A 16,806-nucleotide genomic window follows, 5' to 3' on the forward strand; every position below is an offset into this window, starting at 1 on the left:
GTTCTATTATAGGGTTATAGCTCATCATAGAGAAGTAATAAATAGCCGTAGCTCACCTTCACACTGGCAGTGCAACTGGCGTTTCCTATTTGATATGGAATTGCGAATTGTTATCGGAAAATTCCTAGTACAAGGACCGGAGCTCTAGCGATGAGTTTTCACTTGAAGAATTCTCTATCGTTTTTAAATCGTCGAGATTCCTGGAAATAGGTGTTTGACGCGGAATGAATAGGTTTATTCTACTATTTTCATGGAAATACGAATAGAAAAACGGGAGTAGTCTTTTTTTCAAAATACCTATAAGTATCCCATTGTTTCTATGAGTGTTGCCAGAAAATACCTTTTGTCCAACACCGTTTTCCAATATAGGTACGTTGGTTTAATGAATACCTAGGTAGGTACCTACTTGTGTAAATAAATATAACTTTTAGACCAAGACAGTCAAGAGCTGATGTTCTCTATAATGTCAAGGTGGCACAGGAAGGAGGAAGGAAAACCATAGAGCATGAGTTATTTCTGATGTTCAAGGCAGGGCCAGACACGTTAGTTCTTAGGCAAGTACGAGTATACTTCTAAGTATACTTCTATTCACGAAATATGACCCAGAATTGCAAAATATTGTCAATAGTAGCTCGTGAGTCTCATAGATGCTGCTTCGATGCTTCCGTCAACGTCTCCGTCGTTAGCGGGAATAAAATTCAAGTATGTAAGTACGGATTATGTAGGTAGAGTCAGCAAAATAATTAAATACATTGACCACCCCAGCGCAATCAGTTTTATCGTATGACTCATGGGTGGGAGATAGACGAATCAAATAATTCACAAAATCAATTTCAATAAGTTTTTAAGCTGGGGTGGCTTATGTAGGTAAGTATCTCTTTGGCTGCCCCTACCTACCAGCCTCCAGCTACTAAAGATCAGATGATGTTCAAACGGCTAAACAGGTCACGATGACCTTAGCATATTACAATGATGTAGTTTCAATATCATAAAATTAGAAAAGAATTCTTCACATTAAAACGGCTGGACCGATTTTCATGAAATATGGCTAAGGACACTCGAGCTTTCACTACCTATAACCCCAAAAAAAAATGAAACGGAAATTGGTGTAGTCTTTTGGGAGCTACGCTACCAGACAGATAGTACACAGACTAGTTAAATTTATAATATCCCTCCCTTATTTAGTAAAAATTGAAAAAAAGCAGCTGTTGGATTAAAAATTTCTCACATGAAAAAGGGCCTACCTACCTAGGAAGGTACTTAATTCAAACGAATTCATGTTCATATTAACTTTTTAAAAGTCGCTATTATGTAAATAAACAACAAAGACCTTGCATGTTGTAGGCACCTCGTCTTATCTTCGGCAACCTCACCTAGTAAGTAATACTACTTACTACTCTGCACAGCCTACCTACAAGCATAGAATAACTAAGTACTACAGAATGACAATGTCATAGTAAAAAATCGTAGCCATAAAAAAGCTTGAAAATTTAAGCAGTTTCCAGATGGCGCTATACGTTTCGTTAAGCGGTTTCTAGGTGGCACCACTATCTATGGATGAATGCAATGACATCTATCTATTCGATGGTCGTCGTAATCTTGGAAACGGCCAATAGATGGCATTTTAAGCATAAAATATAAATCTTTGAATTAAATATTATTCTCTTCATCTAATGTGCATGCAGTTTGGTAAATATTGCACTCATAAACTTATGGAAACAAAATAATGCTGGTACATACTTAGGTACTATATCATTGTCAACTTTGTAAGAAGATATTTATTTTGCTCGTACCTACGAGAGTCAACTTGAGACCCGCTACCTATACCCGTCTCTTTCACTCTCACGTGATAATAGAATGGAGTGAAAGGGATAGGACCATTTTTCAGGTGTCAAGTTAACTAGCGTAAGTATACTTTGCTCGCTTATGTGCGCGGTCGCCGCCCTCGCACCATCGAGTCAATATTGTATCATAGAACGAGTAGGTACCTACTTAATGTATTTTGGTAAATTAAGTATTTAGTTATCATCATCATCAACATCAACAGCCAACGCACGTCCATTGCTGACCATAGGCCTCACCCAAAGCACGCCACAAAACTGTCACATTCGCCGAGCATTCGCCCCGAATTTCATAATTTTGCTAAGGTTCATTTTTGTTTGTGTTTTTTCCGTATCTCAAAGTACAATCGACAGAAAAGGTTTTTGCATTTCTTAATTGATTGCATATAAAGTGATTATCATTTAACTTTTAGAAATATGTTGACTAAAATGATTATTATTTCATAGAATAGTATACTTAACTAGCCAAAGTTTAACCTCAGTAACAGTGAAAAGTAATTTACCCTTCTCATTGTTTTAGCTCTTACCTGAAACTGAAATAAACGGTTTATCGATGTACTTACTTATACTTACTATACTAGTACCTACTCGTTATTCTATGATACCATTTGTTGAAAATATTACTTATTCATTACCATAGAATAACGAGTAGGTACCTTCTTAAGAGGAGAGTATACATACCTTTACGATTTTAGCGAAATAGTTAGGTATTTAAGAAAACGTTTGCTATCGCTTGTACTCTCATGCCCCGGGCACGGGTGCGACAGAGATATACTGCAGCTCGCGACTGACAATAGGTAAGTACCTACTTTTCTGAATGAAATTCTGGTTTTGGGAGAAAACGTTTTACACTAACTAAATACTTACTTTGGGAAAATAAAGGAAATAAAATGGGAAAATAAACTATGGATATATTTTAATAAATATTTATTTTTTATTTATGTTGTAGAATTCGTAGCTTAGAGTGAGGCTTAAATGCAACAGACTCACGAATTTTGCCTCTTTTACACTAAAATAAAAATGTATTTTTACTAATATTAAGTGATCAATAAGGAACTTAATATGTTCTTGGCATAAAAATGCCATCAAATCTTCTGCCTCGCATCTCAAATATATTAAAATACTCTTAATCAGATTTGCCTTTAAATTTCTTAAATGAATCATGTTATCAATATTATTATTGAATTCTCCAAGCACTAAATCGATAAATTTCTCAAATATGTCACTCGGCGTCTTAAGTTTTATCGTATTTAAGAAACCGTATGTTACGGTCACGAGCTATTTGTATTTGCATCTCTTTTATTCACACAGAATGTTATATCTATTGTACGTTTCTTGAGCGAGAAAATAGTCGATAGTTCATAATTTACTCGCCGTTGTTCGGACCACTGCCTAAGGATTGTTAGTCAGTGCATAGTCGCATTCGAAGCTGGAGGAGAAAATATTATGCAACTTAAAATCTTACCTGAATGTATGATCCATAGAAGCAGTCGATCTTTATCGTGCACTGGAAATCGAAACATTGAAATGTCTCGATGCGTATTTTCACAATTATGATATGCGCACTTTGTCATTTTATTGCGTTGGGCGTAAATCGGAGTCAATTAATCACAGTATGCACAAGTCAGTAGATAAGTAGTCGAAAACGGAGTCCAGGGGATAGCAGGGGTCAAAACAGTACGAAAACGATAGGAAAACACGATATATGCGATTCGCAAGGAAACCAAAGAACGCATAAAAATTGTTTTTTCAAACCTACCTACGCATCGAACATTATTACGTTCTGTTTTAAGCTGTTTGTTCCTTTTGTAATTTTATATATTATATTCATTGTTTCCATTTCAATTGACTAAGTAACTTTTTACTAATATAATAGGAAGGAAAATAGTGTTCAATAATATAAAAATCTTTATTGAAAAGAGCGTATTTTTTTTATTGGTAAGTTTTTTATTAATAGTAGGTACTTATAGGTTTACGTAAAGTGGAAAACATCACACGTTCCCAACTAATGGCGCTCACTATTGCCATCTAGTGATTATTCGTTAGTACTACTACGTTAGCAAGTAAACTCGCAACGTCTTCTTTCAAAATGGATTATGCAATAATTTAAGATTTCGACAAAATTCTACCACTAACGACATCTTACGGATGATTCAAAACTAAACTATCTAGTTACAACCGGGCTAAGGAGATTGTCATTCTTTAGTACTTAGTTATTCTATGCTACAAGTAAGGCAGAAAAAAAATATGTAGCGTGCCGCTTTGCCTACATTATGAGTAGTATTCAAAGAGTGTAGCTTAACTTATTGACTAAGAAATGATTAATTCATGGATTTAATAAGTACTTATATTAATTAAGTGTAGGTAAGTATACCTACATAGTTTGTTAAGGGTGACTGTGGTATACTGTATCGTCGTCATAATCGCTTTGCAGGTTTCGGTACCCCGACAGATATAGGTATATGATGACAACTTAATGTTGGTAACTTTGGGATTGCTAATTTTACCATTGCGAATGGAAATTAACCCAGTGACATCCATCCCTAAACCTGTTTAGTTAAACCAAGGCCAGCGTTTACTAAAATATGGACAATGTGAACAAATAAACAAACTTCAGGAGGCTTACTCCAGCTTTAGAAAAAACGAACGAGAGCTGTCATGCAATCGGCACGTTTCATGCAATGACATAGAGTCGAGGTTTGCGCAGTAATGCTAGCGAGAGTGCCGAGTGCCCCCTGTGCTGATGCCGGTACAAATAATTGCACACAACAAGTGACTTTTAAACCGAGGCCACCTAGGTCCAGTCTAGAGCCCATTCTGCTAATTGAAGCCAGAACAGTGGTGATGTGACGGTGACGACACACAATATACACTAGGCACACAAAGCTTTGTGTATAAAACGAACTCATAGCACAAAGCGTACCTATTACATTTACCTAAAACCTAAAGCATTGTCGGTCCCAAGCTTTGCGGATTGCGGAATAGAAACCCTCACTATGCTGAACCTACCTACTGAACTACCCTCACCTGCTTGAAAGTGGAAGTAAGGTTTGTGGGCATATTTGTATAATATGTATTTATGTTATTATTGGTAGCTGCACTATACGTAATGTACCTAGGGCTAAATCTATAGGGCAGATCCTCAAAAACACGTTAATATAGAATACCTATATTACCTACTTTTGCAAAAGGTAAAAAAATCATAGTACTTAAGTAATTATTTATTTAAAATTAAGTAGGTAGGTAACTAAGTACCTACATCATAATAATTTATCTGTAGTACTTACTTAAATAATTCTCACGAGAGTATCTTAGAACGTGCTGTATCAAACAATAATTACAGCGATCAATGTTCTAGCTAGACAGATACATTTAATTATGAAAATGTCTAGACTTGAAGAGCAGCCTAATCTAACTAAGTTACAAATTGCTTTGATACAGCTTCCGAAGACGTGCCGATAAATTAGGAAACAGAGCACGAATTTGTGTCTAGAAACTTTGTAAATTTTACGTATAGAACTACTTAAATTATATTTATTTATTTGAAGGTTGTAAAGAAATTGGATTGCGCGACCCGAAGCTTCAGATGGTTCTCTGGTAGAGATTGCCATTACCTCTCCATGCCCTCCAATAAGCTAATATGTATCTACAATTAAGTAAGTATTAAATTTAATTACCTTATACTCTATCTGAGTTTTTTTTATTTTAAAGACAGCTTGCAAAAACATTGAAGATATCTACTTAGGTATAGACTACAACAGAACTAACCTCTGTACCTTCTCTCCTATTATCCCCGTTTACCGTAGCAATTAATAATTTTCCTTCGGTAAAAAGTAATCAATGCTATGTTCATTAGGCATCGGCTTTACTATAACATAGTTCTAGAAAATTTGGATCCTATTCAATAGAAACAGAGACTGGTATTACTTATGTATAGCACGGTCGGCGCTCACAATGATTCTCAGAAGCCTCAAATGCTATACTTACGAAGTACATACGTAAGTACTTATAAATAACTTATTAACATTTTCGTTTGTTGTTTTTGGTATGTTTTAGGCAACTCTGTTACGTAATGTTTATTCAAAAGTCACAAAATAATTCATAAGTGCTTAAGTATGAACCATTATATGCGAAAAGCTTCTATATTTCAAAAGCCAGGGTACTAAGGGACTGTTCCAAGTATGTACATACTTTAGCACTAGGTAACTTACGTTTCCTGTTAGGTATGTATACTTAGTATTACATAACTATCTACATAGGAGGGTAATTTCATTACTTACAGTTCTTACAACTTACTCTTTTTTATTTTATTTATTGCCATTCTTCCCTTGGCTTAAGTAACAAATTTTAATCGGAATGGTGAGATGTTAGATAGATAGATAGATACATTAGAAATTTCTAAAGTATAGCCTTTTTGCAACACCCTGTTTATCACTCACTCCACCATACCGGCCCAGCGACTGCTACATCACGTAGGTACACTAGGTACCGCCTCGCGTATCAACTTAGCTCCTACATTTTCAATTTCAAATTTCATACCTCAAAAATTGTTTTTGAACTGAGTTTAAAGTGCAAACTGTTTTTGGGGCAAAGTAACAAGTGCCACAGAGATTCTAAGACTACTTAATCATTATGCCTGTTAGATGCTTTAGTTAAGAGAGTCTAGTTTTAGAAGCTAGAATATCGAAGCTGGTGTTAGTAGTTAGTTAAGCTTGTAAAATCTTCAAAAGTTACTATCTTAGCTTGAAAAACTAGCCTCGTTTACCGGGCATTACAGCAGCAAGTACCGAGTTGTTCAAATACCCATGTAGCTACAGTAGCTAGGCGATGCGTTTCTGTGAAAGTGCTAAATTGTTGAAAAGGGAAACCACAGGATGTTCACAGCTCCGTAACAGATTTTTTGATCAAACATTAACGCTCTATCGATTTGAGTGCAGCGCGGCGGTGATTCACCCTTGACCTAGAATTTCATAGATGATCGGTGATGGTGTGGTAGTGTTTGTATTGTTATAGTGCGGCCTTGGACACGTCACTATAATTGAGCCATTACAAACGTGCGAACCTAATCATAGTGTAAGTATATTAGTAGCTGACAATACGTAGGTATGATGAGCAAGCTGAGGACACTATTAGTTCCTAGATCAAATTGAGTTTACTACTGCATTACCAGCATCAGCCCATAATCAAATATGTGCATAGGCCTCTCCTAAAGAGGCGTAAAGCACGACACTTGTTTTCGGCTACTAGCTATGGGCTATGATTAATTGATCATTAAATCATTATGCAGGTAGACCCATCCGTGGTTTGGACTATATTATTTTGATGAATCAGTCTATCACCTTTCCCTATCCTATTACATAATCATATATATATATTTTTGGTAAGTAACTGTATCGCGCCTTCGTTAAAAGCACTACCAGCATACCACATACCGGCGTGTAAAGACTAGTTAGTTAAATGAGATTTTTCTCACTAACCGATGTAAGAACCACATGCCACGTACTTAAGGAATGTAGCAATTAACTAAATGAATGAAACCTTTATGAGTTGAGCCGCCCGGAAGGGTAGTCGGTCTGTCGTTTCAGTTTAACTTTACAAATAACGATAGATACACAATTCATTTTTAAAACGCGACTTATTATCAAAGCCATTAAACTTAAACTAAGTTAAGTATTTTGTAAAAGCACTAACTAGATTAGATTCCATATTTACAATTCCCCCCCCTGCCCCTGGCTCCTCGTCCTGGCTATCTCTGTGGTGTGGGCCTCGGCTGGGGCATTCCCGGAAAATTGAGTTTCATTAGGGTTTGCGTCCATAATGATATGAAAATACTAAATTAGGTATTATTATTCTAACAAATTTTACTCGTCATAAAATTGTAATAAGCATTTTATTTAAATAAAAAAGTTACTATTTATGCTCTTATTATCAATTAATCACAATATTACTGAATTAGGTGGATTTCACCAATCGCTAATAAACGTATTTAGCCGCCTGTCAAACGTCTGTCAGTTAGTACAAAATTTATTTAACATTTTGATTTCAATACAATTTGAAATACACTCACGAGAAAAGAAACAGTTCCACTTACAAAATGCCACCAAATGGCCCCAATTTCTTTAAAACATTTAAAAGGAAATTTGAACAAAATATTTACCTATTTAGTTGGTAATATTCTGATTGTCATAATTAACTTAGTTTTTTCCGTTTAGGAGTAATTTGGTGATTTTCTCAATGGAACTTTTTCATTGCCCGTGAGTGTACGTTTAGTGTTTGGTAAAATTTAAGTGACCCTAAGAGGTATTAACTAAAAGTTTTTTTTACTAGGTAGGTACCTAGTACCTTAAAAATTTCATAATTTTACCTGTACGCTGTACGACCCAGTTTCTAGTCAAGTAGGTAGTCTACCTAAGTATGTACTTACACCTGTTGCTTTGAAGTTTTCAGCTGTAAATACAGCAGTCGGTCTTTTTGTCGTGCTCGAAAAGAGTCTCCCCGAGGGCCGAGTGACGTATCAACTCTGTATATCAATAAGAATCTGAAGGTTCTCAAAAAACATAATGATTTTAATCACCATTCCCAGAACAGGCATGGGACTTTTGAAAACTTTCGAGAGACTTGTTTTTATCTGCTTCTGGACTTGGCCGCGGATAATAAGGGGTAATTACTGCAGCCTACAATGCGGGCTGCGCCCACTTCTTGTTGAGCTCCCGGCGCGTGGGGACCGCTCCGCGTCGGGGGTCTCGCGGTGGTCGCTTTCAACGTCCTGCGCTTGGGCATTTCGCAAAGCACCTTGGTGCTGGTCCACTTTGTCTCGTCTCGCCGCTGTCAGTGATCAGTCAGCCGTCGGTGCAGGAGGACGTGTCGCATGACTCCGATGACAGTTGCACGCGCGAAGTTGGGATCGTCGCGCGATTAGAACCTTTTAGTGCGATCTTGCGCAAGCGCCGCCGCCGCCGCGCCGCCACCTCCGCCGCCGCCGCTGAGAGCTGGAAAGTGTTGTGCTTGTGGGTTACGTGAGAGCTAAGGGCCCGGGTACATTGAAAGCGTAAACAATTCTGAGCACAAGGTAATTACCGAAGCTAACTTGCGAAATTTATGATTTACATCCTAATGATTTGGACGTCATTTGCGGAACACATTTTGATGTTTTAATGGATGATTAACTTTGAATGGCGCTACAGTAAATGCAAATCGTCATGTGTCGTTAACTCATCTATTATTTAACAAATGGTACTTAAATCTGCTGAGTATAATGGTTGTTATGCCATCTTATTGCCTTCATACAATTATCGTTTACAAATTCACAATAGAAGGGTAGGTTATTTTGATAGGGGTATGAATGTTGAATTACAATACCGTCAGGTTTTCTGCTGGCTTTGCAACTGAGAACTGAGAACATCAAAATAAGCCGAAGTTAACTTAAAATCTAGTGCTATGATTGGATGAATTATTGTCATTGATTGAGCAGAACATAAGCTTGTGCTAAGGTTGATTTACACAATTATTGTGTAATGAACCTATAGCCTTTGTCTGTAGACAGTCGGTACCTGTATTATACCTATCTACCTACTAAGTAGGTTAGTCACTACGTAGGGCCTACCTCAAGGTCGAAATGAACATTCTAAAAGCTTGATATTAACGCAAAACATGCAAGTTTGTATTGAAAACACATAAATGGGGTTAGGTGCTGCACTCACTTTTCGTCAGTTTCTTACAATGTCCGCTAGTTGGAGAGGCAGCCTCCGCCATAGATAAGGGAAGGTTTCCTGTTTTCCAGTCAACGTGATATATTAGTTCATTATTTATGGCGGGTGGCGGGTACACAAAAAACAGGGTAAAACCTTTCCTGCGTTTTCCACATTCGTAGGAGTATAATTGATGACTCCAGAATTTTATCGGTAGGTATCTTAGTACGGTTTTATATAGTACGGTTACGGCCTTGATAAAAATTACTGATGACATCCGTTGGGGCATGGAAAAAGGTGAGCTTACTGTATTGGCACTGCTTGATTTCAGTAACGCCTTTAACACAGTCGACTTTGAAATACTGCTAGGAATTTTGAGTTCACTCAACATATCTCCAGGAGCTGTTGGCTGGTTTCATAGTTATTTGTATGGGCGCCGACAGCGGATTCGTGTAGAGGATTCCTTTTCTACGTGGTGTAACTCTTCTGCCGGCGTTCCACAAGGTGGCGTTTTATCTCCTTTACTTTTCGCTGTCTTCATAAACAGCATTTCTCATAAATTTTCTTCTTTCTACCACTTGTATGCAGACGATCTCCAAATATATATGCAGTCAACACCGATAGATCTTCCTGATGCGATTTCAAGTGTCAACTCCGATTTGAATAGCATATCAGTGTGGTGCAAATCCTACGGATTGAAAATTAATCCAACCAAAACACAGGTTGCAGTACTAGGCAGCCCCAGATTGAAGTCGAGAGTTGACTGGCCCCAGATACCTCCGATATCCTTTGATGGCAACATTATTCCATTCAGCAATGTTGTAAAGAACCTTGGTATCTACATCGACAGCAACCTAACTTGGGCTCCGCAAATGGCTGCATTGAGCCGAAAGATATTTGCGTCTGCTTCTTCATTAAGGCGTCTGCGCAATTTTCTACCAACATCTACTAAGGTTTCGCTTGTTGAAACCCTTCTTCTTCCTCTACTCGACTACGCTGACGCCAGCTATCCGGATCTCACTGAGGAGCAATTAAACAAACTTGAGCGCCTTCAAAACTTCTGTATACGAATAATTTTCGGCTTACGAAAATTTGACCATATTTCAGAGTACCGCAATAAACTCAAGTGGCTCCCGATTCGCCTCCGACGGAATGCACATATTCTTTCTCTCTTGTACTCAATACTTTTCAACCCATGTGCACCAAACTACTTAAAGGAACGGTTTGAATTTCGTTTGAATGCGCAGGGAAGGCCTATGCGTTCATCTCAGCAACTTCTACTGGAATATCCTGCGCATTCGACCAATTTTTTTACCGACTCTTTTACGGTTCAAGCAATTAAGCTGTGGAACTCTCTGCCTCTAAGTATCCGTAGCTCTAAATCACTGCAGGTTTTTAAAAGTTCTGTTAAAAAACATTATCTGTCTCAATAGTTACTTACCTACTTTCGAGATGTTGTATGAATATAGGTATTTATTGTATATATATAGGATGTATGTATGTTAATAATGGTATGTAGGTATATTAGTTAGAATATGTAACTTATGTTAGTATTTATGTAGCTATAGTATGTATGGTTTATTTAGCTATATTATAAGTAGTTAGGTAGTAGGTACACCGCCCTCAAATTTTCTTTAGTTTTATTTCTTTATGTTTAAGGTTACCTGTAAGAGATCGCTCTAAGCGATAAGGTCGCCTATTGTTCATTGTTCCTAGTTTATAAGTTCTCTTTTTTTATATTTTAATTTGTGGTGTTCAATAAAGATATATTCTATTCTATTCTATTCTATCTTATGATTCCGCAGAGAGCTGAACGTAACAGACACAGTTAAAAAAACTGATATAACTAGGAACTTTTATTACTTTGCGCCTTTGAATCGACGACGTGAGTAAACTTAATGTAAGTATTATTATAGTAGATCAATTTTTAGCCCGGCTAGCACCACCCTGATAAATCTCGATTTAAGAAACGTCAGTCCATATAAATTTATGACATAAATCGAGATTTCACACCAAATCTAGATTTAATAATTATGTTGGTGCAAGTGGCCCTTAGTTTTTCTTTAAGTGTGGATTTATGTAAAATACTTGGTGCTACCGTACCACAACCATTGCATCGCGTAAGTACCTTACGAAACTGACATAACTTCAGTGGATGGTACGGTAGCTGGAGTAAGTACATAAAGTACATAAAAGTGTGAACATAAGTGAACATAATAAATAAATAAATAATAAATAAAAAAATAGACCCGTCACACTGCGCGTCTAGTGTGTACTGGCCTTTAGTAACGCGCGGTGGTTCCTGGACCTCCTATTCAATAAGTGGCAGATTTGGGCTCATCCAATAATCAATTTTCTTTCATTTGAACATGATATAAGAATATCTTTTGTGAATATCCTTTCATTTTCTCTCCATGACCCCGGGTCAACGATCAAGGTTGTAAGGATCCAATTAATGAGCACTACATAGCTACCTCAAACATCTTTCTTCCTTAATATTTCTTATATTCAAACCAAAATAAGTTCTCCACTTCTTCCAACTACGTTCATCATTATTGTTTGGGTTTTCACATTTCTTACGCCTCGGCAGTCAGACGGTCTTTCACGGTTTCAAACCCTAGTTTTTCTTCGACTCCCTAACAGGACCAGGTCAAATTGTAGAGGGTCTTTTAAGTTAACACCACACATTAACGATCTGACTTGACTGATAAGATAAGCGATGCTGTTAAAGCATCGATATTTTTTAAGGTGTGGTGCGGTGGTTGTGAGGTAGCTAGTAGCTGTCATCATAGTAGTCCGATTGAGATCGAATGCATAAACGCAATATATCTTAAAACGTATTACAAACAATACCTTACAACTCTAAGTTCCGACTTGTATTTTTACATATATAGTACCTATACATTATACTTCCTTCAATGTACCTATTTTTATGCGATAGATATTTTTTGTGACTAATGTTTTTGTGCTGAGAATACGTACTTACTAAATTTATTACTGTTTTTCTGACTCGTTTGTTTATTTGAATAATATACCTACATCATTATATTACCTGTAACATTATGGTTGAATGACGAAATAGGTCACCCTTTTCCAAAAGTTGTATCAAGTATTATTACATATTGATTTGATGACATTATTATCTTGTCAATGTCCCTCGGTACTACCTGCAGGCTAGTCAAACAACGGGTAGAATTTGGTCAGTGAATTTCTCGAATGCAGGTCTCATTAACTAACTCTGAGATAGAAAAAAAAGAGCTGTTCATAAAATACATTTTTAGTTGTTAAAATCGAAAGATTAAATAAAATCATAATTTCTTATTATAAAGGAAAATAATTTTTCTTAATTATTCGACAGATTTAGTCAAAAATATTCCATAGAATCGTCACAGTTGTGTTACAGCGAGCAAGTGTTTACATTTAACTAAGCGAGTAATATCACTTAACTAAATACTTACGTTTGCATTTTCACTCTAGCCATGAGTATTGTTTATGACTCATCCTAGTTAATTAAAACTCACAATCGATGCAAATGAGCCAGCCCAGCGTATCTACAGTGGGCGCCGAGCAACCTTGCGTTACGGATCTCTCCGACAACAGCCTTGTAGGCAAGCCTTAAGTGAAGGTTCACGGATAAAAATGCTATTCACATACCCAAAACACTGGCTGTTTATAATGTCAAACTGCAAAACAAAAGAATGATAAAACTCGATAGCCTCGAGCCTCATGTTCCTAATTTGAATAAAAACCATCCTTATTATAAGTTTCTGTAGCTGACTGACCTACTTTATGAGTTATTCATTTTCTTTTAACTGCCGCATGCCGCTGGAAAAATAGATGTGTTGTAATTTATTTAGCTGGGTATGCGATGCGTTGGTCTGTCTGTGGCCAGAGCGGCAGCGACCACGTAGAAATGGATGAGTTGAATGGCTTTTAGAAGTTAGTATTATTTATAATGATTTAGGCAACGCAGTAAGTGAAAGACTCAATACAAATTGGCATAGGTGTACCAATGCACGCACCTAAAGAAGCAGATTATGTGGATGCTCTTATGCAATAAATACCTACTGCTTGCATATAGTATGGTAACAAGACAGTAACAACAAACAACAACATTAGATCTATATACGTTATAGAAATGTGAGCGGCAGTCAATGTATCACTTTAATCGCGTTAGTCTCAGCGGCTTCTGTGTTCCGTGTGCCGTGTTGCACGGCACACGGGCGGGACGCGGGACACAGGGCACTTCGGCTGAAACTCCGGTTTCCCAATTTCCCATTAGACTTTAGTGCACTACACGTACACTCTAGGGAGAGGTGGGATGAAAGAGATAGTTTAAGAAAAGGTGTGACTCCTTTTCATAAACTATCTCTTGTCACAGTTTTAATGAAACAAATATTTTATTAACTTTAGTAATTAATTAAGTGTTAAAACTTTGTCTGTGGTTGCGTATTAAGTTTATCACATCCCCTCATCCCCTGGAAAAGAACTGATAATCTTCAAACGTATTATTTTAGGATAAAGTAGAAGTGAAAATAATAATATATATTTTATGTATTGATGTCTGTTTATCGACTGTCAGTGTCATTTTGTATTATGTTTGTACAGGCCAGTGCTTTACTTGTAATAAGGAGGTTTTACCTTTTCAACACCCCCCCGCAATGTAAACACCCTGTACATACAAACCAAAAAATATATTTAAAAAAAACTCGTAACTCGTAAGTAAATAAAAAAAACATACACTTAACAATATACACTTAACACAAACACCATAAAAATATCATCCTGTATATACATCTATAACTTTTCACAACATAGAATACGTACGAAAGAGAAATATACAAAACAGGTAGGTACCTAGACTAACCCTTAAGCGTTTAAACATCTATTGTGCTTGAGTTTTGGCAAAGGTTTAGTCAAAATATCTGCTACCATGTTGATACACGTATGATAGTGTTATGTTTTGGTGTGAAAGCGTATCTCGTACGAAATGATGTCGGATGTCAATGTGTTTTGTGCGTGAGTGGTATGCATTGTTGTGGGCGAGTTTTATCGAGCTTTGGTTATCTGTGTGAATGATTATGGAATGAGTGGTGACGAATATTTTAGGTAGGTTGCTAAGGGCATGGTATGTTTTGCTCTCTAGCAACAGCACCTCAACCAGCAGGTTCTTGTCGTCGAGTTTCTTGAGCTCGCGCAGCAGCGCCGTGGCCAGCTCGAGCGCCTCCGAGTGCATGCCGGTGTCGTAGTACGAGTACAGCGCCACGAGCCGCGCCTCCAGCGACTGCCGCAGGAACGTGCGCCGCTCCTCCTTGCCCACTCGATGCACTCCTTGCATAGCTGCACCTCTATCCCAGTCCCGGCTTCCAAGTCGAGGAAGAAATCGACCAGCGAACGCACCAACTTGGCAGCTTTCGCTTTGCTGATCAAACTTAGAAATGGCCTCGTAGCTTTTATGAGCTCGGCCAGTTCTTGGGCTTTACCTTCTTTCTTGTACTTTTCGCCGAGGTTTAGGATACCCTGCTCCTTAGCACGTATGTTTTCTTCATCATCCTCGGGCACTTCACCAGTGCTAACCATCTCTGTCATGTGTGAGGTAGCTGTATCTAATTGAACGTTTCGTGAGCCGTTTTTGCTGACCGAATGACTGGGTATATCGACTCCTCGCAGGTTAGGCACAGCTTAGCTCGTGCCCGTTGGTCCTTCCGCTTGGCGTCGACATCATTGGGGTCGACTGCAGCCGTGACCACGTCCCAGAGGTCGAGGTCGATCAGCATGCACTCCACCGCAAATGCCCAGTTATTAATTTTTTTCTTCCCATCCAATGATTTCAAAAGGAAGGATACGCCCGTCATAACGATTTGTCAAAAGAAAATGGCACCCGCGCGCTGGCCCTAATTTCATACAAATTATGACAGATTTATGAGGTTTTAGGGCCAACGCGAGGGTGTCATTTTCTAGAACGGTTGGGCCTGTCCTTACGCTAGTAATATATAAGTCAATGTTCCCATCCAGCTTTGTTATACACATCGTGGACGAGGGGACAGCAGAAGACATCGTCGACGGTGCCGACTGCTTTAGAGCAGATGTATTTTGAGAATGCATAGCACAGTCGTCTTTTATATAAATTATTTATTCTACCTCTGGGCCCATAACCTATTATTTTAGGATAAAGTAGAAGTGAAAATAATAATATATATTTTATGTATTGATGTCTGTTTATCGACTGTCAGTGTCATTTTGTATTATGTTTGTACAGGCCAGTGCTTTACTTGTAATAAGGAGGTTTTACCTTTTCAACAAAACGGCTGACCGAGTTTCATGAAACACAAGGGGGTAACATAACCTATCACCCTAGAAAACAATTCTAAAATCGGTTCAGTCGTTTAGGAGCTATGTTACCACAATCAGATACTTACACAGACACGTTAACCTTATAACACCACTCTTTTCGGCGGGGGCTAAAAACGAAAATTATTGCCAAATTTTCAATAATTATTGTACAAACGTAAAATTACCGAAGCACCAACTACTTATGAAATAATTCAAACAGAATCCACTCTGGCTACTCAAATACTAATAGGTTGTAACTTGCCTGTATTGCACTAAATTTTAACAATTTCATAAAATAATTACACAGTAAATACATAGTTTACCAGTAGGTAAGTAGGTATAGTCAAGTTTCTCTGTTTAGTTTTGCAAATCCAAAGACTTCATTAATTTTGTTCAGCTCGACAACTCCATGGAAGCGCCTTCGGTAAGAAGTTACCCCGTTTTCGAAGAACCGCCTAATTTTCTTAACTGAATTTCCTGGAAATGCCGACGGAATGGATTGAACCAGAATGAACCCAAGACTTTCGGGTCAATGGCGTAAAGCCACCAAAATATTAGGCACTTGGAAAACAGAGAGTTGCAAAATTCAATTAAATATTATTAGCCGAAAGTTCAAGGAATTTGGTTACGCATCCTGTCATTCTCGGAAATCCTTCCTAGGACCTACTTTTTTAGGAAATAGGTACACTACAAACCTATACACATAGGCTTAGCTAAGTAATCTTAAATTGGAAGAAGATTTAAAAGTATTTTATTTAAAACAATATTATTTAATTTTAAAAATAGAAACCTCTGTTTTACGAATGTATGCTCTGGAGTCTGGACCAAAGAAACCTGGCCCACTCGCCTTACGGATTTTTAATACTTAAATAAGTTCCCTACCATACTCATACTACCAGCTCAGAGGGCCAGGTGTAGGTTTTTATAACCGATCGAGCAGCGAC

The 16,806-nt window shown here is 37.6% G+C and overlaps 1 protein-coding gene and 1 pseudogene across 1 annotated transcript in view; one reads left to right on the top strand and one right to left on the bottom strand.

Annotated features, from left to right (window-relative positions):
- Nucleotides 1-8,539: 8,539 nt before the first annotated feature.
- Nucleotides 8,540-16,806, top strand: part of LOC105395048 (proton-coupled amino acid transporter-like protein CG1139) — a 52,968-nt gene continuing 44,701 nt past the window's right edge. The window contains exon 1 of the mRNA XM_011566970.3: nt 8,540-8,910. The gene's annotated coding sequence lies outside the window, so the exon portion shown is untranslated. The remainder of the gene's footprint in view (nt 8,911-16,806) is intronic.
- On the bottom strand, nt 14,442-15,132 carry LOC125489338 (annotated as a pseudogene).

Source organism: Plutella xylostella, chromosome 13, assembly GCF_932276165.1.
Source record: "Plutella xylostella chromosome 13, ilPluXylo3.1, whole genome shotgun sequence".
In the NCBI taxonomy this organism is placed as follows: Eukaryota; Metazoa; Arthropoda; class Insecta; order Lepidoptera; family Plutellidae; genus Plutella; species Plutella xylostella.